This window comes from Lagenorhynchus albirostris, chromosome 1, assembly GCF_949774975.1.
Source record: "Lagenorhynchus albirostris chromosome 1, mLagAlb1.1, whole genome shotgun sequence".
Taxonomy (NCBI): Eukaryota; Metazoa; Chordata; class Mammalia; order Artiodactyla; family Delphinidae; genus Lagenorhynchus; species Lagenorhynchus albirostris.
Window position 1 is genome coordinate 125,498,790 of NC_083095.1, and position 21,574 is coordinate 125,520,363.

The following is a 21,574-nucleotide window of genomic DNA, read 5'->3' on the forward strand; positions in this document are numbered from 1 at the left end:
TTAAATAGAAAGTTAATCATTAAAAAGGAGGTAAGAGTTCTTGTTTCTGTTCCTTTTCTTATCAGTAGTTCACCAGCAACTTAGGTCGTCAATTTTTTCTTCTTAAAAAAAGTGTATTGGGAAATATTTCATAAATATAAAAAGGTCTAAATACTAATGTAATGAACCAAGACCACCTCCAGTCCTGTGTACTCCTTGCCGATCCCCCTTGCATGGCCCTTTCTCCTCCCAGAGGTATCCACCATCTTGCAATTAGGACTTTTATTCTTTTTCATACCTTTATGCTTTTACTGCATGTGAATGTGTTACTCAACCATGTTCATTTGCCTGACATGCAGCAAGCCAAAACACTGAAATGCTGACGTTTGCAGCAAAGAAAGGGTTTATTCACAAGGCAGCCAAGCAAGGAGAAAGGAGAACAAGTCTCAAATCTGCCTCAAGGGGCATGAGAGATTTATGGGATAAAGGAGCAAGGTGGTCGTAGGCTTGGGGAGTGATGGGACAGGTGATTGGAAATAAGAGAAAGGTGAGGGAATTGTCAACCCGCACAGGAGTTACTACTAAGCTATGGGCTTCTTCATGGGAGGCGTGTTAAAAAATTGAGGCAATTGGCATGATCTGAGGGTGGAGTTTTCGGCCTTCTGATGTCAAAATGTCACTGAGCTGACACTTGCACATGCCCAGTTGGAGGGTCAGTGGTCCTATCCAGTCTTAACCAGCTCAGCTTGAACTAGACACAGCTGACTCCAAGTTTCTGGGAAACATCTCAGGCAAACATCGTTTAGGCTAAGTGCAGCTTGGAGGACATGCACTTTTTTATAGCAACAATTAAAATGACTTTGATCAGTGAAGGCAGATTACAGGTGTAATGGATTTATATATTTAATATGTGGTTTAATTTTGTTTCTTTTAAAACTTTTTATAGATCATAACGTCCTATGTATTATTATTCTACAACATGCTTTTACTTATTCAATATTTCATCCACGAGATTCTTCATGTGTACATGTGTGCCTCTGATGTATAATAATTATAGATAAATAATTTTTAATCTCTTTTGTCCCAGAAATTACAATGTTTAAATTCACTACTACTTCATGAGACTTATTTTTCAAAATGTTCAGTTCCTCTTGTATTAGTGTTGTGTGACCACAACTCTGTCTAAAGGATGGAATAACCTCCTGCCTGCCCTCTCCTGATACCCTCTGGCCATCCAACATTGTAAATAGACTTTAGTTGTTTTGTATTCCTTATTCTCAGTTTTGCAGTTCTCCATTTCAGTCAGATGATAGTTTCAAAGTGAGAGTTTATGTTTTGAGCAGTTTTCAGCTTGTTCAATAATCATTTCCATTTGCATTCCTGAGCCCTCCATTGGTTTTACATTCCTTTCTCAGGCCCACACATGGAAAGAGAAAAGGACAAACTGAAGGGCATTCAGGAATCAACCTGGGGTGGAGTGAGGACAGGAACAATGCCCTCTGGCAAAAGGGCTGGATGGCAAGGAAGCAAGGGGAGGAGATGCAGGAGAAGCTGCCCTCTCCAAATGCTTGTCATGAGAAACAAGGATTAAATCTGTGATCCCTGGGGCAGTAGGGAGGATGGAACTATGGGGACAGTTGACTTATGGTTTTTATTTATTCAAGTTTGGTATAGGGAGAATTGCACAAGGCAATGAGAGGTATCTTCTCCAGACACAGAGCTGGTCCTGTCCCAGAGCTTACTACTGTTCCCAGCTTCTGGGACAAAGGTCCCACATTTCACTTGGCTGGTCCCATGTGCCTTGACAGGCTTTGCTCGCCCTAACTCCCCCTCTTTTCCAACCCCTTACTCATCATATTACCTCCTGCCACAGGGCTTTTACACATGCTGCCCCTCTGCCTAAAATGCTCTTGCCTCTTCTCTTTTACCTAGTTAACCCCCTTCGCATCCATCATATTTCAGCTCCAGCCACACTTTCTTAGAGAAGCCTCCCCCGAACTTCCTGACAAAGTCAAATTCCCGTTTTAGGTTCTCCTATCATCATGTACCTCTCCTTTATACCACTTGCTTTTGTTACAATTTAAGACTTATTTACATGATTACCTGATTAAAGCTGTCTCCCCCTGTACAGTATAAGCTCCCTGCGGAGATATATTATGTCTCTTTTTGCTCCCCATTCAATTCTCAGCACTATCTCTGCCCCAGCACAGAGTAGGTGTTCAGTAAATTATTTGTTGAAAGAATGAATGAATGAATAATAGAGGTATTCTAGCAGATGTTGGATGGTGGTGTTAAGGCTTTTAGAGAAGAGTTCAGAGATTAGTTGATGGATGGGATAAATGAATATTAACCCAAGATTCCCTGATTTTTTTTTTTTTTTTTCGGTACGCGGGCCTCTCACTGTTGTGGCCTCTCCCGTTGCGGAGCACAGGCTCTGGACGTGCAGGCTCAGCGGCCACGGCTCACTTGCCCAGCCGCTCCGCGGCATGTGGGATCTTCCCGGACCGGGGCACGAACCTGTGTCCCCTGCATTGGCAGGCGGACTCTCAACCACTGCACCACCAGGGAAGCCCGATTCTCTGATTTTATCATACTAATACTTCACCTTGTCTCTTCCTGTTAATATTTGAGTATATGGCCATTCGTGTTACAATTTTCAGAACATTGGAAGAAGTTCTCAATGAGCACACCAAAAGGAGTTTCTACATTGGCAAGGGAAGTACATTAACTCTCTGTATGTAATAGATTATTTGCAAAATCACTGGTATATATTCTTGCCATTTTGCAAGTGACATCACTTCAGAAAACACCGTATTTTCTCTTCTTACTGACATGCATTGTGGTGCCAATGAAGAGATTGGCATATTATCAACCTGTCATTTTTGCCAATCTAACAGGGGAAAAAATGGCATCTTGTTTTCCTCAGTATTTCTTTGATTATTAGTGAGGATGAACATCTGTACTATATCTGTTGGCCATTTATATATCTTGACTTAATTGCCCTATCGTATCTTTTGCCCCTTTTAAATTGGACTATAATACAAATGCTGATTTGTAGTTCTTTGTATATAGGAAACTCTTATCCTTTAACTGTTATACATGTTACAAACAACTTCTCCAGATTGTCACTTGTGGCTTTTCTTTCTTTTGTCCAGCCATGTTTCTCCACCATAAAAATCATTGTTTTTTCCTTTGTAATTGATTAGTAATATTTTATGGAAAGGTGTTCCAAGGAATAATGTCTTATTCCTCATCAAATTTCCACACAAAACTTAGTATCCATTGCCAACTTTCTCCTGAGTCAGCCACCATGATGACAGTGGTAATTTTCTATTTCCATCATTCTTTCTACATAGATTAGTTGGAAATCTACTGCAACGAAGAGTTTTTCCTTCTCCATCTTTCGTTTACATATGTAGGCATGTATGTATTTATACCAGTTTAAACCTGTGAGGTTCTAGTCTCTTAAGTCAGCTGTATTTTGACACTTTCATCATTTTGATGCTCAAGTTGTCCCAGATTTGACTAGTGGGAGACCGTTCAGTGTGGCTCTTGTGTCCTTTTGTTGTGTCCCCATCATCCTTTGAGTGTTGTCTTACTTCCTAGCACAATGAGATGTTCCAGGTTCATTTTGCATTTTCTCTGACAGACCTAGGATCAGCCCAAGAGCTTTGGGTCCTTTTAGTGGAGGATGGTATTAAGGTCTGGGCTCTTAGTGCTATCATTGCTACTGGAGTGCCATTGCTCTGGCCTCTCTCAGTGGACAGAGCTAGAAAATATATGTTTTATGTATGTATGATACACATACAAGCATATACATACATATATACATACATGCATGTACCTATAACCATTTCTTTATCTATCAGTGTATATATTTTAAAACCATGCATTCCTGCCAATATCTCTAATTCTAATTTAACACTTCAAGATTCTTTCTAGACTTCCCTTTTCCCACACTTACAAATAAATGCTTTCGCCAACAGTGAGAAACCTGAGTTTCTTTATCTTCAATATATTTACTTATTTACTCAGTCAATTTATTTATTTCTTCAGTGTAACCAATCTCCCAACCAGTCCTGCTGTCTTCTTCACTTACCACAGCTGCAGTTGGTACTGAACCCTGTCATTTGTGTTTTAAGTTTATTTCTAATGCTCTTCATCAGACTAAAGTTTCAAATAGTCAAATCTAGCCCCTTTTCTAAATTACTATGTTACCTTGAGCTTTTCACTTTCTTTCTGTCATCTTCAGTTTTATCAGCTATAAAATGAGTCAGTTAGCTTATTTGACTTCTGAGTTCAAAAATTATTTATTTCAATAATATTTGCATAGTATTTTTGTATTAAAAATTTAATAATAATAGTAAGAATCCACTTTTTAGAAATATCACAAGGAAATAATCATAAATATTTATGTACACATATATTAATCACATTATTAAGGGAAGTAAAAAACTTCAAATAGACTAAATTCTAATAGAGAATTTTTTAAGCAAATTATGATAGATGAATAGAATCAAGTGCTATGAAAACAGTAAAACTAAAGTTTTGAATAATATTTAACAAGAAACTCTACATAGAATAGTGGAATGGCAAAATACAGATTCTAAAACAATATATGTAATATGATAACAATTTTATAAAAAGAAAAAACATATATGCAGAGCAAAAAGAACCTAAAGAAACACACTAAGATGTTACAAGTCATTACTTCTGGTTAGAGGATTGAGGGTATGATAGGCAGAGTGATGGCCCTGCAAAGATGTTCATGTCCTAATTTCTGAAGCTGGTGAAGGTTACCACACATGGTAACATGTGTATGTAATTAACCTAGTAATCTTGAGACGGGAAGATATTCTTGGATTATGCAGGTGGACAATGTAATCACAAGGGTTCTGCTGGCTTTGAAAATGGAGGAAGTGACCATGAGCCAAGGAATGCAGGTGACCTCTAGAAGCTGAAAGGGGCAAGGAAACAAATTCTCCTCTAGAGCCTCCAGGGGGAATGAAGCCCCCTGACACCACGACTTTAGCCCAGTGAGACTTCTCATTTTTGACCCTTTAAGCTACTAAATGTACAGCAGTTTGTTACAGCAGCAATAGGAAACTAGTACAGAGAGTTTTTCTGTTTTGTTGTTTATGCTTTCTCCATTTGCATTCTCAAAAGTAAGCATGTATCTGTAGTCAGAAAATATATATATAAATAATGATAATCACAAATAATGATCATTATAAAGCACTTTCACATACATGACCTTACTTACGTCCACACGTGTCTTGCAACAGAGGTGGGAGGCAGAAAGCTGAGGTAACTGAGTCCATCTCAAAATCTTGCTGTCTGGCCCCAACTGGGCCCCCATAACTTACCATGCTGTCATAATAAGAGCAGAGGGGACTGGGAGACAAAGAAAGATGGATAAAATGACAGTGGTGCACCAAGGACAGGCCCACTATTGTGAATCAGTCCAGGTAAGAATATGGAAAATCTTGTCCAGACTTGAGATGAGAGTGAGGTTCTAGGGTAGCAGAATGGAGGAAGAGTTTTGGAAATGTAGGGTTTAAATATTGGGAACGTCAGGGTCACTGGGAATAAAAGGAAAAGAGCCAGTCCCTGGGAAATGGAGCTGGTAAGAGCATAGTACAAAACCACTCCCGATAGTGGACATATGTCCAAGATTCCAGTACCCTAGGAATGGGGAAACGCCAAGCTTTCAGAGACTGTGCAGAATACATGGAGCTATAAGGTAGTCATTTTGGAGATCTGGCCTTCCCACATGAGGATGAAGGGAGGGATCCAACCCTTATACAAAGAGCAGCAAAAGCTATTTCCATGCCCCAATGGGTCCTGGAGCAAGAGCCCTTGATGGGCAAAATCTACTCGGTTCCACGAGGGACGTGAAGCACCTGCCAAAGACTTCAGATTGAAAAGACACTGACATGTTCATTGAACAAATACCTCCCCAGGGTCTACTCAGTCCCTATGCTGCATGCTGTGGGAACAGAGATAAACAAGACATGTTCCCTATCACAAGGAAGCTCATTTCATATCCATCACCCAATTCCATTTGATACACAAGCACACAATTGTTTTGTACTCTTACTGGTTCTTAGGCATAAACATTGCCTCCATGAGATTTGTAAAGCCTCTAGAAAATGCACTGGTCCTTGCATTTTTTACCTCGTCGTAACGTCTAACACAATGATAGTTACATGACAGCCAATTGATGAATGGACTTTGGGAACTTCTAGAACATCCAGATCTGTTGAGCTTATTTATATTCACTTTTGGGAAATTCTAAAGGAAAGAACAAGTGTTTATTGAGCATCTAGTATGTACAAGACATTATGGTAGTTACAACAGAGGCTGCAAAGATGCAAAAGAAGTGGAAGTGCCTGCCCTTAGGGAGTTCAAAATCTAGCTGGGGAGAAACACTTGAAAAATGAATTACAAGGAAAAGCTTAGGTGACAACTACATAGAACAATGAAAGAGACATCAAAAAGGCAATGCCAGTTTAACTGCCTTCTGTTTGGACCAATCAAGAAAGGTTTTTACAGAGTAGGTGGGATTTGAGCTGAAAGATAATTAGGATTTGAAAGAGGGTAAAAAAGAGTGTATTCCAAGTGGGAAAGATGCTCTGAAGGGTAGTGGCAGAAATGTACAAAAGACATATGGGAAAAAAATGATGATCTAAGTCTTACAAACATCATGACTGACTTGCCTCACGTAAATATGCATTTATGTATCACTCTCCGTGGGCCACCAAGGAACTCCCCTATATATCACTCTCCAGTTCCTTTTATGTAAAGTCACTAAACAAATAGATGGACAAAGGTGCTTTCTGTTGAAATCCCCAGGTTAAAAACTCCTTTGTTGTTAGATAATTGTAAACTTTTCAAATAGCTATCTCTGTTATGAGCATTGACAGTTATTAACTTTTTAAAGGAAAGGAAATCCAATTTTGAAAAAAGAGTTTAGATAAAAAACAGCTGCAGGCTCCTAGCAATGGCCCTTCCTGGATACATAAGGTAGCTACAGAAGGAAATGAGACTTGCTACACAGCACAAACTATGAAGAAAGACAAAAATGGAAAGCCCTGATGTATATAAGAGAATGTCTCATATATTCTGAAAACTGTTTCTAAGAGTTTCTAAATACAAATGTATCAGCCTAGAATAGAAAAAAAAAAAGAGAGACAGCTGAAAATATTTTCATTATGATGGATAGGGGGTTCTGGCCCCAGTCTTTACACTTAGCAGTTGTGATACTTTAGGCAACTCACTGGACATCTCTGAGCCTCGTTTTTTCATTCACAAATGGTGAATCCCTCCCCTCCTTACCACAGGGTGTTCTGAGAGGCTGAGCAGATATAAGGTGCTGTTCTTATTAAATCAAACAGCATAATCACATGTAAAACTGTCACCTGAGGCCTCAGCAGGTTCTCAAACTGTGAGTGGAACCTGAATTGAATTAGCATTGTTTTTAAAAGTCAGTGAACATTATCATCTCAAAGTGATATATAAGCATCAAAAGTGAATATATTTATTTCAGAGAGTAGAAAAACCAAGGTCTACAGAATATCATAACTCCTTCCTATTCATTGCTATATACCCAGCACCTAGCACTACGTCTAGCATATAGTAGATCCACAATAAATATTTATTAAATGAATGAATGAATACTTCTCTCCAAGCTCCCCCCTAGTACTCTCCTTTGCAAAATCTCCCTATCTCTGTCTTCAAGATATACAAGGTATTCACCAAGGGACCTCAATGAGACTTAGTTTTTCTCTTTAGGGAAGGTATTTTATTTATATGTAAGAAGGTTAACAGGGTATATCTAAATTAAAATTTATAGGCCTTTAGTATAAACAGAAATGCTTGTTATTCAGTGTTTTTTAAATGCCATAATAGACACATTGTAAATCACAAGTTAATACCTAGTGAAGGGAAAACAGATCCCAAGGGTTTTGAAGTGTTAAAGTAAAAGACCTCTCCCTTTAAAAGGTCTGCATCCTTGTGTCAATGAAAGAGACATGTAATATACAAGTAATAATAATGACGATGGTGAGGATGATGACTTCTGCAATGAACACAAAGGCAATGATGACAATAATTTTTATAGTGAAAATTACAATTCTGTTTCCTAACACTAATAGCGCAGGTAAACTAGTGACCAGCTTTGCTATATACAATCTTACCGTGTGTGACTGTCCTTAAATGTTGGGTTAACCCCCTTACATTGTAAACCTTAACCTTCAGAAAGATTGAACCCAAACCTAAACATCAGCTCTTGGGTAGGACTTTGGTTGGTCTACAAAGAATAGACCCAGTTCCTCTGTTTATGTCTAGTCGCCCCACCCAGGACTTCTTTAGATGACTGCTCTCGCCGTGGAGATCCTTGCTTCCTTTTGAATGAAACCCAGGCACTTCTCTCTGGACTTGGAGGTCTTTAACTAAATTTAATCACCAGAAACATTGCCAAGGAAGGGCAAATGTGCGCATTCACACTGCATCCTGAACTTTTCAGGAGGTGCCACGGTTCTGTAGGACTCAGGAGGTCTGCAGGTAGGGAGAAAGGAAAAGTCTCCCTGCTGATGCTAAGACAGACCAAAACATTCTCCACATACATGTGGTTACAACTTGTCCACCAGCATCACAAAAACAAAGCTGAGTGGCCCTTTCCTACTTCCAGCTGTCACCTGTGGTCAAGACTTTTTGTGTGATAAATTTTCCATTTCGAAACTGTCCTTAGCATTCATTTTAATTTTATTTTATCTGAACCATATGGTTGAGGTGACAAAGTACAGGGTAATTTGCTCTAGGTCTCACCTATTTCTTAAAACAACCCTGAACCATCCCTCTCCCACCATGTGGCACTAATTGCTTTTCTCACTGATCATGTCCAAAGTACTCTCTAGAACAAGCAAACTGACCTGCTTAGTGACTCCCATATTCAATAAAGACATTCTCATCCTGCCTGCCACGTGCCACCTTCATTCCTACAATTGGCCTTTCCTTTCTTTTCTATCAATATACAACTTCCCTTCTTTCGAAACATGTTTCAAAATCCAACTCCTCATGGAAACCCCCCTTAATTAATCCCCCTTCAGTGCCACTTCATTCTCTAGCTTCTCAGAGCTGAGGTAGAGTACTGACAGCCAGAGTACTTATTAATGATAATATCAACTATTTATTGAAGTTTTGTCACGCACCAGACATTCTGTTATGTATTTTACATGTAGTGTCCCTAATCCTCACGCCTGAAAAGTGAGTACTATTATCTCTAATTTACAAATGAGGAAACTGAGGCTAGAGTGACATGTTCAAGGTCACAGGGCAACTAAGTGACAAATCCGGGGTTCAAACCATGATTTAGCTGCCTGCTGAGCCCATGCTCCTTCTCTCACAGCAGATATTCCCCACGGTACTGCACTGAATTGATGGTGACTTCCTTTGTAAGTCTCTCCCCCCTCCTCAACCACCATCACCAAAGAAAATGTATGTTCCTCTTGTACATCCTCAATATGCTTGTTGAATTGAGTCGAACAGCTTAAAGCCAGAAAGCACATCTCCTATTTTTTTTTTAATATATTCCATCCTTGTGCTCAGCGCATAAGGTAATCATTAAATGTTAATGACGAAGCGAAATGGAATAAAATCAGTGTTGTGATAGCCATTTTTAAGCTTTAAGAGTTTAAATGAGCAAGCCCGTACATAGCACCACAGCTGGGAGCGCCATCTTGCCATTAAGCCAGAAGGTGGATTCATGGGATGGGAACATTGAAAACAGACACCACGAGAATGGTTAAGTCAGCTCTCCAAACCACTTTCTACAAGTAGCTACTGCTTTTCCCTCCATAATAATTTCACAATGATTAACCTGCTAGGTGAAAAATCCCAGGCAAAAACCTGAGTGTCAGAGGAGTTTAGAATAACCACTGAGTAACAGGCTAAGGTTGGAGGTGATGTGGACAGAGGTAGACTCATTCCCATCTAGCTGGTCAGAAATGTAAGAGAACTGCCATCTAGATTTCTATTATGGGCTTTATCTTTCAGAATAGATTCCCTTTTTTTAAAATTATTAGATTTATGAAATCCAATCTCACATTCCAACACATATGGATATCAAAATGTGTATTTGGTGAGGAATAGTATCTTATGTTATCAATTTCTGCTTCCTTTGCTCATAGCACAAAATCCTACTTTTTGCTAAAACCTTACTTTGTAGCTTTTTAACTTAATTAAATATATAGGCAATTACTGACACCATCTGTCTTCATAGAAAAAGAACAAGAAGTGACACAAAAGACTGGGACTCTGAAGGGAATCTTTAGCAAACAAATTCTTCTAGCTCCGCTACAGTAATATTTATTTTTAGGAGCCCTTATATTATTTTAAATTATTTATGCTTTTTAGAAATAATGAATTTGAGCTATACTTAAAATGTGGTGGCTTTCGTATGATTTTTTTTAAAAGAAAATATCAAGTAATCCATTGCTTTTTCAGTAAAACAAAAACTTAAACATGCTTTTGAACATCTGTTACTAGTACGTCTAACACAGCACTTAAAATCCTTTAAAATCCCTGAAAACCTTTATAAAGTTACAAGAATCTTTTGCATAAATAGAACTGTTTTAACAATATGTATATTCCTTTAAACATATATTTTGCTTTCTTAAACATAAGATTCATTGTGTTGCCTAGCATTCCAAGCCCTTATAAATAAATAAATGAAATGGCTTCACTTTTTGAGGGAGTCAGTCTTCCCCTATCATGCCACATTCCTAGCCCACTCTAGAGTACTACTTATTTATGTCTGTTTTTTAAACCTTATGCAATTTCTTCACAAAAGTCTTAATGTGTAAATAATATCAAACCAACCCATTGAAACTTGAACAGGATAAGTCAGGAACCAATACAAAATAAAAGTCCAAATAAAATAATAGAATTCCCCTCCCATGAGGAGTACATTGTCAGGAAATGCAAAGGGATTATAGAGAAAAGTCACACGTGGCTCCAAGAAGAGTATGGAATTGGCAGTTACCACCAAGGAGGACAGCTGGGTTTTTCTGCAGGTCTTCCCTGAACTGAAAGGAGCAGGTTTTGAACCCCTTGTTTCAGCTACTAAGAGCCCCACCCTCCATAAGTAGAAGTGTGTATAAGAGGACAGCTCTAATGAGGCTCAATATAAAAAAGACACTTTTCAAAGAAATAACTGTAAGACCTCTCTACGCATATTAAAGAATTATGGTATACCAAAGAATGTGCTGTCTCAGATTTGGGGTGAAAATATCAATATATATATTTTGTATTTTTTTATTCACTTGTTGATGAAGGAAATATGAAGAAAGTGATTTCACAATCACTTGTGATTGTGGAGCCCTAAAGCTCCACCCATATGTTTCTGGAAAGTGCCACAGGACTTCTTTTGATCACAGGTAGGAACCTCGGCTTTTTGCTTACACTGAAGGACAATATTTCTTTGTCTTTTTTTAAAATATAAATTTATTTACTTATTTATTTATTTTTGGCTGCGTTGGGTCTTTGTTGCTACGTGCGGGCTTTCTCTAGTTGCAGCGAGTGGGGGCAACTCTTCGTTGCAGTGCACAGGCTTCTCACTGCGGTGGCTTCTCTTGTTGCAGAGCACGGGCTCTAGGCACACAGCCTTCAGTAGTTGTGGCACACGGGGTCATGTCTAGTTCCCAGACCAGGGATTGAACCCATGTCCCCTACATTGGCAGGCAGATTATTAACCACTGTGCCACCAGGGAAGTCCCCCTATTTCTTTGTCTTTATAAAGCTCTTTCATTATAGGCTCTCAAAGTGCTTTATAGACAAATAAGGGGGAAGGTGAGGCAAAAAGGTGTTAAGTGGCTTGCCCAAAGTTCCACGGTAAATCACAGGCCTTTCTCTGGCTTCAGAACCACCGAGTAATTGGTGGAGATTCTGGATGTGACTGCCAGCAGCACAGTGCTCTCTCACTTCTACCAAGCATTTGTTTCCCTGCCAGGTGGAGAGTAATCTCCAAGATCAAGCATGGGAAGAAAACCTGGACGTCAGAGCCAGGCAAACTTGGACCTTAATCCTAGCCCTGCCACTTAGCTGTGGAACTTGGGCAGGTTTCTGGGTTCCTTGAGCCTCCACTTACACTTCTATAAAATGGGGGTGTTAATATCTACTTCACAAGGTTGTTGTGAGGATGACATGAGAAAATACCAGAGTGCCTTGTACATAATAGACCCTTAATATACATTAATTCCCCTTCCTCTTTCCTTCCCCAAGTCTCCCTCCTAGAGCCTGTGCTCCATGTGGTCAAGTAGGCAGCTTTCTAAATATTGCTGCCATCAACAAAGACAGCATATTAGCTTGATAGGGTGCCAAATCTTTCAAACACCAGAGTCTGTAGACAACAAAGGCAAAGTCGTGGAATCCAGATTCATCTCTCAGATAACCAAATCCAAAAGGTTCCATTACGGTAAACAGCCCTCTACCATCACCAAATTAGTCATGACTCATTGTATTATTGGATTAACTCGATGTCACTATGGAGGGCATAGAGCTTGGGGGGCACCCAAAACCACAGAAGGAGGCTGAGGCATTGGGGGGCCCTCAAATGAGCAACAGGATGGAGGAAGGGAAGCAGATGTGTTTAAGACAAAGCTTCCTTTGTGCCCACTTGCCAGACCAGCCCTGCCTCTCTTCTGGATTTGACCACACTCAGCCCCACTCAATACAGGAGCTGATACAAAGTGAAAGCCTGCAGTGGGCAGTCAGAGGAAGTATTTTGCCTGTCACAGAAAAGTGACACTGCATCCCCAGACCTAACTGAGTCTTTTTGACAGATGCTAATATATTATCCCTTCCAGCCCATGGCTGCTTATTGAGATCCAGGTACTAACCCTTGCTGAATGCTAGTTTGCTTTAGTGTATAAGGCATGTATTTTTTACCCACACGTGGAAAAGCTTTTGAAAGTGTAGACTTGAAGAATACCTAGAATAAATTCAGAGGGCAGTCTGGGAGGTGGTTTCTCACAGTCTCCCTCATTCAGTCATGATTTCCACATGCAACTAGATTCAAACAAGTGGCCATACAAATTGTGGAGGTGTCCGCCTTAGAATGGGTTTCCTGGAGACTGGGATGTGTGTGTGTGTGTGTGTGTGTGTGTGTGTGTGTGTGTGTGTGTGTGTGTGTGTGTGTGTGTGTGTGTGTGTGTGTGTGTGTGTAGCAGCTTTATTGAGATATCATATACATAAAACTCACTTTTTTTTTTTTTTTTTTTTTTTGCGGTACGCGGGCCTCTCACTGTTGTGGCCCCACCCGTTGCGGAGCACAGGCTCTGGACGTGCAGGCTCAGCGGCCATGACTCACAGGCCCAGCCGCTCCACGGCATGTGGGATCCTCCCGGACCGGGGCACGAACCCATGTCCCCTGCATTGGCAGGCAGACTCCCAACCACTGCGCCACCAGGGAAGCCCCAAAACTCACTATTTTAAAATGTACAGTTCAGTGGCTTTTAGTATATTCACTGAGTTATACAGCCATCATAATTATCTAATTTTAGACCATTTCCTTTACTCTAAAAGAAACTGTACCATTAGAAATCACTTCCCATACACTCTTCCTTCCAGCCACTGAAAACCACTTTCTGCCTCTATGGATTTCCCTATTCTTGACATTTCATATAAATGGGATCATACACTAGGTGGTCTTTTGTGACTGGCTTCTTTCACTTAACAGAATATTTTCAAGGTTCATCCATGTTTAAGCATTTATCAGTGCTTCATTCCTTTTAATGGCTGAATAATATTCCATTGTATGGATGTACCACATTTTGTTTATCCATTTCATCAGCTGATGGACATTTGGGTTGCTTCTCCTCTTTGATGGTAATGAATCGTGTTGCTATGAACATTCATGCACAAGTTTTTGTGTAAACATGTTTTCATTTCTCTTGGTTGCATACCTAGGAGTAGAATTGATGGGTCATAGAGTAACTCTACATCAACTCTTTGAGGAAATGCCAAACTGTTTTTCAAAGTGGCTGCACCATTTTACAATCTTACTAGCAATGCATGAAGGTTCCTATTTCTTCATATCTTTGCCCACACTTGTTATTGTCTTTTTTATTTCAGCCACCTGTGTAGGTTTGACGTGGTATCTCTCCTGTCTGTGTTTTAAAGGGAAGATTTATTTCCTTGTGTTATTTAATGGAATCATCCAACAAAGATTTATTTCACATATATATCAGGAGTGCTGTGCTAGGTTTTATGCAGGATTCAGATATGAACCAGAGGATCCTGCTGTAGGTCTGATTCTTCTCTCTAGGAATCTCCCAAATGTAAACAAACTTGCCTTGGACTTGAAATCAAGAGCTCTGAGCTCTTGTCTCTACCCCCCTTGGAGTCTTGTGCCTGGGGTTTGAGGAGGCTGGGCAAGATCACCTCCAAGCCCACAGCCTGTGTTTCTTGCCCACATAGTCTGCAACCAAGGTTGTTCTTTATAAAACATTCTGGTTGGGCTTCCCTGGTGGCGCAGTGGTTGAGAGTCCGCCTGCCGATGCAGGGGACACGGGTTCGTGCCCCAGTCTGGGAAGATCCCACATGCCGCAGAGTGGCTGGGCCCATGAGCCATGGCCGCTGAGCCTGCGCGTCCGGAGCCTGTGTTCCGCAACGGGAGAGACCACAACAGTGAGAGGCCCGCGTACAGCAAAAAAAAAAAAAAAAAAGTTCTGGTTTACTGGAGCTGTCAAGGAAACTGGGAGGGAATGCCGAACTTTGCTGTCAACTCATTGAACTGATGGGGCCATTGCTTCATGCACATCCCCACCTCACTTTGCAAGACAGCCTTCCATGTCCACAAGGACTGGGCACAGGAATCCTCCCCCATGGGAGCTCCAGAACAAGAGCCTTCTGCCTTGAAAATCCACACAAAAGCCTTTTAGAGATCATTTGCAGTAACTTTAAAAGAGCACTTCTCAACTAAGCAAATCATTCACAAGTCCTGACATTTAGAGTGTGAATATTGAAGAAGAATAACTATATACAGCATGGGATTATTATATTGAATTGGCATGGAAGAAGCATATATAATTTCTAGTCCCAGAAACGCATAACAGGTTATAAAAATTGGGTTTTCATGTTTATTATAGCTTACTGCTTAATGTCAAAATAAGAAAATGGCCTTCCAAAAATTCATAATAAAAAAGTGAGGAAATACTAAAAGGAAAAAAGAAATGAGTATGTAATTCTGTACCTTAAGAATACAAATAATATCAGTTAGGCCATCAATCTCAAAAGTAATAGAAAATCATAAATTTATAGAGGTAGTGGAAGAAGCTTGGAAAAAGCAAGCAGAGAAGGCAAGAGTATATTAAAAATTTTGTGATTTTTTTTTTTTTTTACAAAAGTGGAAAACTAAGTACAACTGCTGATGGTGCAGGTTTAAATTTCAATATTTTCCATTTTGGATCCCAAAATTAATTTTGAATATAGTTCCTACACATCCTGAAAGAATTTCCAAGGTCACAGAGAAGCTTCTGGCACTATACAGAAATTGGACTATGAATGCTGGTAATTAGGTGTCATGGAAAGAGCTGGAGCAGGAATCAGGAAACTTGATTCCAGCTCTTCCCCTAATTGTGGGACCTGAGTGAGTCAGTTCACCTCTCAGAGTCCTCGACCATAAAATGAGGAGGTGGGAATGATGAATGTCATTTTAGGTCTGCCAGGACAGAGCTGTTTAAATAGACCTCTTTGGGCCCTGAATACTTTCAGATTTAGAGATTCCATTACCCTACATCACATCAAATGTACAAATGCACTCTCATGGAATGTGACATAGACATAACTGTGTAAAAGAGTTGTGTTGTGTTTAACTGAGATGTCAATTTTGTTGATATTTTTATTTGATAGTTTTCTTTTCATATTTGGGGGCCAGTAACTTTTTTTCAGAATCCAAATATTTTTAAGGCCTTTGAAAATCACAGAGGCCCTAGGCATGGTGGACTACTGGGCCCTGAGTGCTAAGTGGTAGGGCCCAGCTTTTTTGCTGCCTTTGGCCCCATGAACTCCAAAGGCCCAATATAAGGGAGTATCCAGGGTGGGTGGGAGAGAGAATGGATACTCTAGTTGCTCAGAGACAGCCTTACGGAGCTGTGATTTAAATCATGCCCAAAAGGATACATAGGATTAATAGAGACAGAGGGGAAGGCCTCCAAGATGAATACCAGGAGTGTCAACTGTTGACTGGGGCCCTGGGTGACTGCCCCATCCAGCAGTAACTGCAGTTCTTCACCTCTCTGAGAGACTGGGCCATCCCAGAAGCCACCACTAGGTGGCAACATGCCAAGAGGCTGCAGTCCCCTCTGCCTATCTATAGATACTTTTATGTAATACAAACAATTCTTACCAAATATTATAATCACATTAATATTTTCCTACGTAAAAATTCTTACAGTGCAGTGTACCACCTGCCTTAAAATTAAGTATCAGGTGTGTTGTTTACCACAATGGAGAGTTTGATGCTGTTTGGTGATTTAGTGATGGGAAGAGATCTCATTTAGTTGCTGCTTAACAAAGTATGCTCTCTGTGTGATAGCCAGGATTCTGGAGCCTGTTTTTAAACAGCATCTGAGAAGAGTTAAGTGTGTACACTACTTCTGAGAATCAGGCCAGAATACCGAAGTCAAGAGCCAAGCAAGTGAGTTCTTACTCCTGCCCCAGACTCAGCTTCTGGCAGTCACACAGGGAACAAATCCAAACAGATTTGCTTCTGCCAGACCCCACAGTAATAGTCTCATGCAATATCTCATGTAGTCACTGGATCTTCTCAACAACCCTCAGAGATAGCGACCACTGGTCTGTGTTAACAGACAAGGAAACTGAGGCCCAGAGAGGGGAAGGAAGTTAAGATCACACAGACAGTAAGTGGCGAGGCCAACACTCCCTTCCAGTGAGGTCCTGTAACTCTGGTCCAGTGCTCTTTCTATCCAGTGAAGACATTTACCTTCCTCCAGGCACTGGCCTCTCTAGTCCCTATCGCCCTCAAGCTGCCATCACTTCTTTTCCCTACCAAGCTGCCCCTACCCTTCTCAGCCTTATTTCATCTCAACCTAAACCTGCTGAGAAGCATGTCCCCTAGGGAAGGCCCCATGTCCTACAGACCTTGCCTCTCCCCAACCAAGGAGACCCTTGAGCCCGAGGCCCAAAAGTAATAGCAGAGAAAAAGATGCCTCCCTACAGGGACTGATTCTGCTTTATCTCTCCCAACCCAGCCAAGCACATCCTCCTGATTTAACAGCTGAGAAAGGAGAAAAGGTGCCTGAGATCCCATCCCATCCTCTAGAACACCATTCAACAAAGGCATCTCACACTTAACACGCCAAAACCTGAAATCTTAATTTTACCCTTTAAACTATTCCTCTAGCCATCTTTCCCACTCAATACACGGTAATTCCACCCTTCCATTTTTTCAGGGCAAAAGTCTTGGAGACATCCTTGGCTCCTTTCTTTCTCTCACACCTGCATCCAACCCATCAATAAGTCCTTTAGGTTCTAGTTTTGAAATGTATCTATAATATGACCGCTTCTCCCACCCTCTACTAATACTGTGCTGGACCACCCACCATCATCTCTCACCCAGATTACTGCAAACAGCCTCCTTGCTGACCTCCCTGTTTCCATCCTTGTCCCCTTATGGTCTCTTCTCCCCACTGCAACCAGGGTAACCCTTTAAAAATATGAGATATCATGTCACTCCTCTGCTCAGCACCCTCCAATGGATTCCCAGCCTCCACAGTTAATAAGTAGGAAGTAAGCCCCCAGCTCTGTATCTAGCCAAACCAGTAAGGACAGAGGGAACCTTGACTACCCGTGGCTGTATCGCCCAGCCAGCAGAGAGCTGGGCAGGTGGCCTGGTCTCCATAGCTTAGGAATAGCTGTGGGTCTGACTGAGGGTTTGGTCTTGCTCTAGAAAGAATCAAGTGATCAAATGGTGGGTTTCCTATAACGTTGGGACTGTGAATGAAGACATGAACATGGGCAGGGAGGTGGTACACACATCCCTCAGCCACGACAGGCTGCTGAGGAGGGTGGGCTGTGTATTGCCCTCTGTTCTAAAGGCCTGATGCCATCTCTATGGTGGGTGAATTCTCAGTGCTGCATCTCTCAGTAGCCTTAGTTGGAGGTCTACCTTTTAAAAAACTTCCACACGAGCAACAACATGGATGGACCTGGGGGTTATTATGCTTAGTGAAATAAGTCAGAGAAGACAAATACTGTTTCTTATCACTTATATGTAGAATCTAAAAAAATAAAACAAACTAGTGAATATAACAAAAAGGAAACAGACTCATAGATAATAGAGAACAAACTAGTGGTTACCAGTGGGGAAAGGGACGGGGAGAGGAGCAAGATAGGGGTAAAGGATTAAGAGGTACAAACTATTATATATAAAATAAATAAGCTACAAGGATATATTGTACAGCACAGGGAATATAGCCAATATTTTATAATAACTTTAAATGGATTATAATCTGTAAAACTACTGAATCACTATGTTGTACACCTTAAACTAACATATTGTAAATCAATTATACTTCAATTTAAAATTTTGAATGAAAAAAAACCACTATGAATATCCTGAACAACCTACTGATTCTTTTTCTAAATTTATTATCAGAATGAAAGGTTCTAAATAAAATTTTCAAATCAAAAAAAATTCTACACATGCTTAGGAATCTTCCCAGGTAGCCTCATAGCTGCATCTAGAGGCAACTGAGGGAGGGTCCACCAGGACTATTATCCCCAGTGATTAGTCGAGGAAAGTGGCCCAGAGAGGTGACTTTGCTGAGAGTCACGAATATTTGTCTTAGACCCTGGTACCAAGAGTAGGGCCTTTAGCAAGTCACTTACCCTGTCTGGAGAGTCAGATTCTTCTCCTTACAAATAAAGATGAAAAAGGAAAGAAAACCTAGAGATGGGTCTGCAAAACATCCATGGACTCTGACAGCTCTGAAATTCTATGATTCTTCAACAAATATTATTTAATCTATAAGTTAGTCTCTCGGTCCCATACCTACCCCAATGCCCATAAGAGAAGGTTGGCAAGACCAAACGCTTTGCTACTTCATTTGCCCTTGGAGATAGTTACAGAATGTAGGGCCTTAGCACATCTGCCCACATCTATATCCTCTGCCACCCATCCATCCTGCCTGTCACAGGAAAGAGGCAGAAGCAGCAGGGGTGATCAGGCGGCCTCCATCTGCCTTGAGCACCTAAGGCAAAAAGAGCTCAATACCAGGACCCTCTCTCCCTCACCTCCCCACACAGAAGTGTGTTATTACCATTTCATCCCAAAGCTTGCAGCCCAAGAAGGACCCAGAACCTTGGAACGAATTGGAACAAACAATTCTGGGCAAGCTCGCCTCTGCCTGACCCTGTCTTCAGTTCTCACATGCTTGTTTAAAGGCAATGAGGTTGTTGCAGTTTCTGGGTTTGCCTTCTGCCCTGTGCTCCGCCCAGCCTGCCTCAGGTCTCCCAACACAGTGGCAGTGAGGACTGCATCCAGCCCAGCGCAGGTCAGGGAGTAGAGAGCTGGGCCTCTGCAGCACCTCTCCCTACCCCATCCCACCCCTACTGGCCCTGCCCCTGGCTGAAGTTGCAGTGGACTTTTTTTGCAACCAATTAAATTAAAAATAGAATGTGAGCCACATGTGTAATTTTTAATTTTCTAGTAGCCTCATTTTAAAATGTAATCAGAAAAAGATGAAAATAATTTTAATACATGTGTTTTATTTAACCCAACATAACCAAGAATAGTATCATTTTGACATGTAATCTGTATAAAATATTATTAATGAGATTTCACATTCTTCAAAATCTGGTGTGTATTTTACAATTATAGCACATCTCAATTTGAGCCAACCTCATTTCAAGTGCTCAATAGGTACACGTGGCCAGTGGCTGCCATATTAGATAGTGCAGATCTAGAATATACATGAGAGTCTATATATAATTTTACTTACCATAAATCTGCTAATGTTAACATTTTGTTATATTCCCATCTAGTCTTTTCTAGATACAGTATTATTTTTGCAAAGTTGAAGTCATATTGCCCATATGACTATATCCTTCTCTTGCTGTTTTGTGTATCTTCCTACATCATCAAAAGTGAGTCACAATCATTGTCTTTAATGATAATATCATAGACTATCCCATCACTTGGGTGTGTCATAATCTCCTTATCCAATGCCCAAATGTTGGACAGCTGCAATTTTTCAGTTTTACAAATAGTGCTGAGATGAAGATTTTTATGTTGCTCATGCTTCTTAAGGCCTTGATGTAAATCTCTCTAGTGTTCTAGCCATTTTTTAAAAAATGGATTTTGAATATCAGTCAAACAACTATCAACAAGGGCTTTATGACTGGGAGCTGAGACACCTTGGTTTCTTGTCCCACACCTTTGATATGTGGCTCTGAAGCCCAGGGCAAACCACTTTGCTTCTCACACTAGAGTTGCTCCATTTATAAAATAAACCAGCTGTATTTTATAATTTTTAAGGGTCTTTCCAGCGCTAACCTTCAGTGATGTTTTTCCCTCGACCTCACATCTAACCAATTAACCTGTCAAACTAGTCATTTCAAGTCCTACAAGTCATGTCAAAGCCACCTCCTAAACATTTAAAAATATATCCACTTCTCTCCATCCCCAGCCGTAGTGCCTTTCTATGTACATCATCGCTCATCTAAATTGTGATGCAGAGTGAAATTAGGTTCTAAACATTAACAGCGAAATCCAAAATCAAGAATAGGATTAAATGAGATATGTGTGAAAGCCTGGGGCTGGCACAGAGGAGATGTTCAATGAATATTTGCTGTATTTGAATCTGAAACCAGCTTCAAGAAACCCAGTCCCTGAAAGGTTGTGAAGGAGTTCACAGTGAAACATCAGAAGTGCTGCTGTGCCCTGCTGGGAGCCAGCCTGCCCCAGACACTGAGAGCTGTCAGAAGACAAAGACTCAGCAGCTTCCCCTAAAGGGCTGACAGTCTAGAGGGGGAAATGGGAACCCCTGTCCACAAAACAAAGATGCCTCAGGCGGTGTCTTCAATGGAAAAACCAGATGGAGAACAGAACAATTATCTGAGCAATTCAGGCAAGCCTGCTGTTGAGGAAAAGGCGTGAAGAAATTTGTTCTATTTCCTTTGTGACAAGGAGTTAGGGAAGCCTGGGGTAGCAAAAACATTTTGAGTCTACAGAAAGACCAGAGTTCTGGCCTACGCTCTATGATTTTAGGCAAACCACGAAACCACTTTTTGATCTCAGTATCCTCATCGGTCAAATTGAGATACAGTAATACCAACTTTGTTCAAACCTAACCACGTACTGGATTGAGTTGTGAGGTTGAACACAATGATTATGAATGGGGAAAACAGCTATTAAATGAAGCAACCTAATAACTACATAGGCAACTGAAAATGAGTCTCCTAAGATTCTACCCCTCTTAAAGGAAATGTTTAGTAATCATCAACAACATCTGTATTGAACTTTATAATATGCAAGGGAATTTTATGCGCATTTATTCTATTTTGTTTTCAA

The 21,574-nt window shown here is 40.6% G+C and overlaps 1 protein-coding gene across 5 annotated transcripts in view; it reads left to right on the forward strand.

The window, feature by feature from the left end:
* Positions 1-21,574, forward strand: part of IQCH (IQ motif containing H) — a 207,446-nt gene that overhangs the window by 157,677 nt on the left and 28,195 nt on the right. The gene's annotated exons all lie outside the window — the stretch shown is intronic.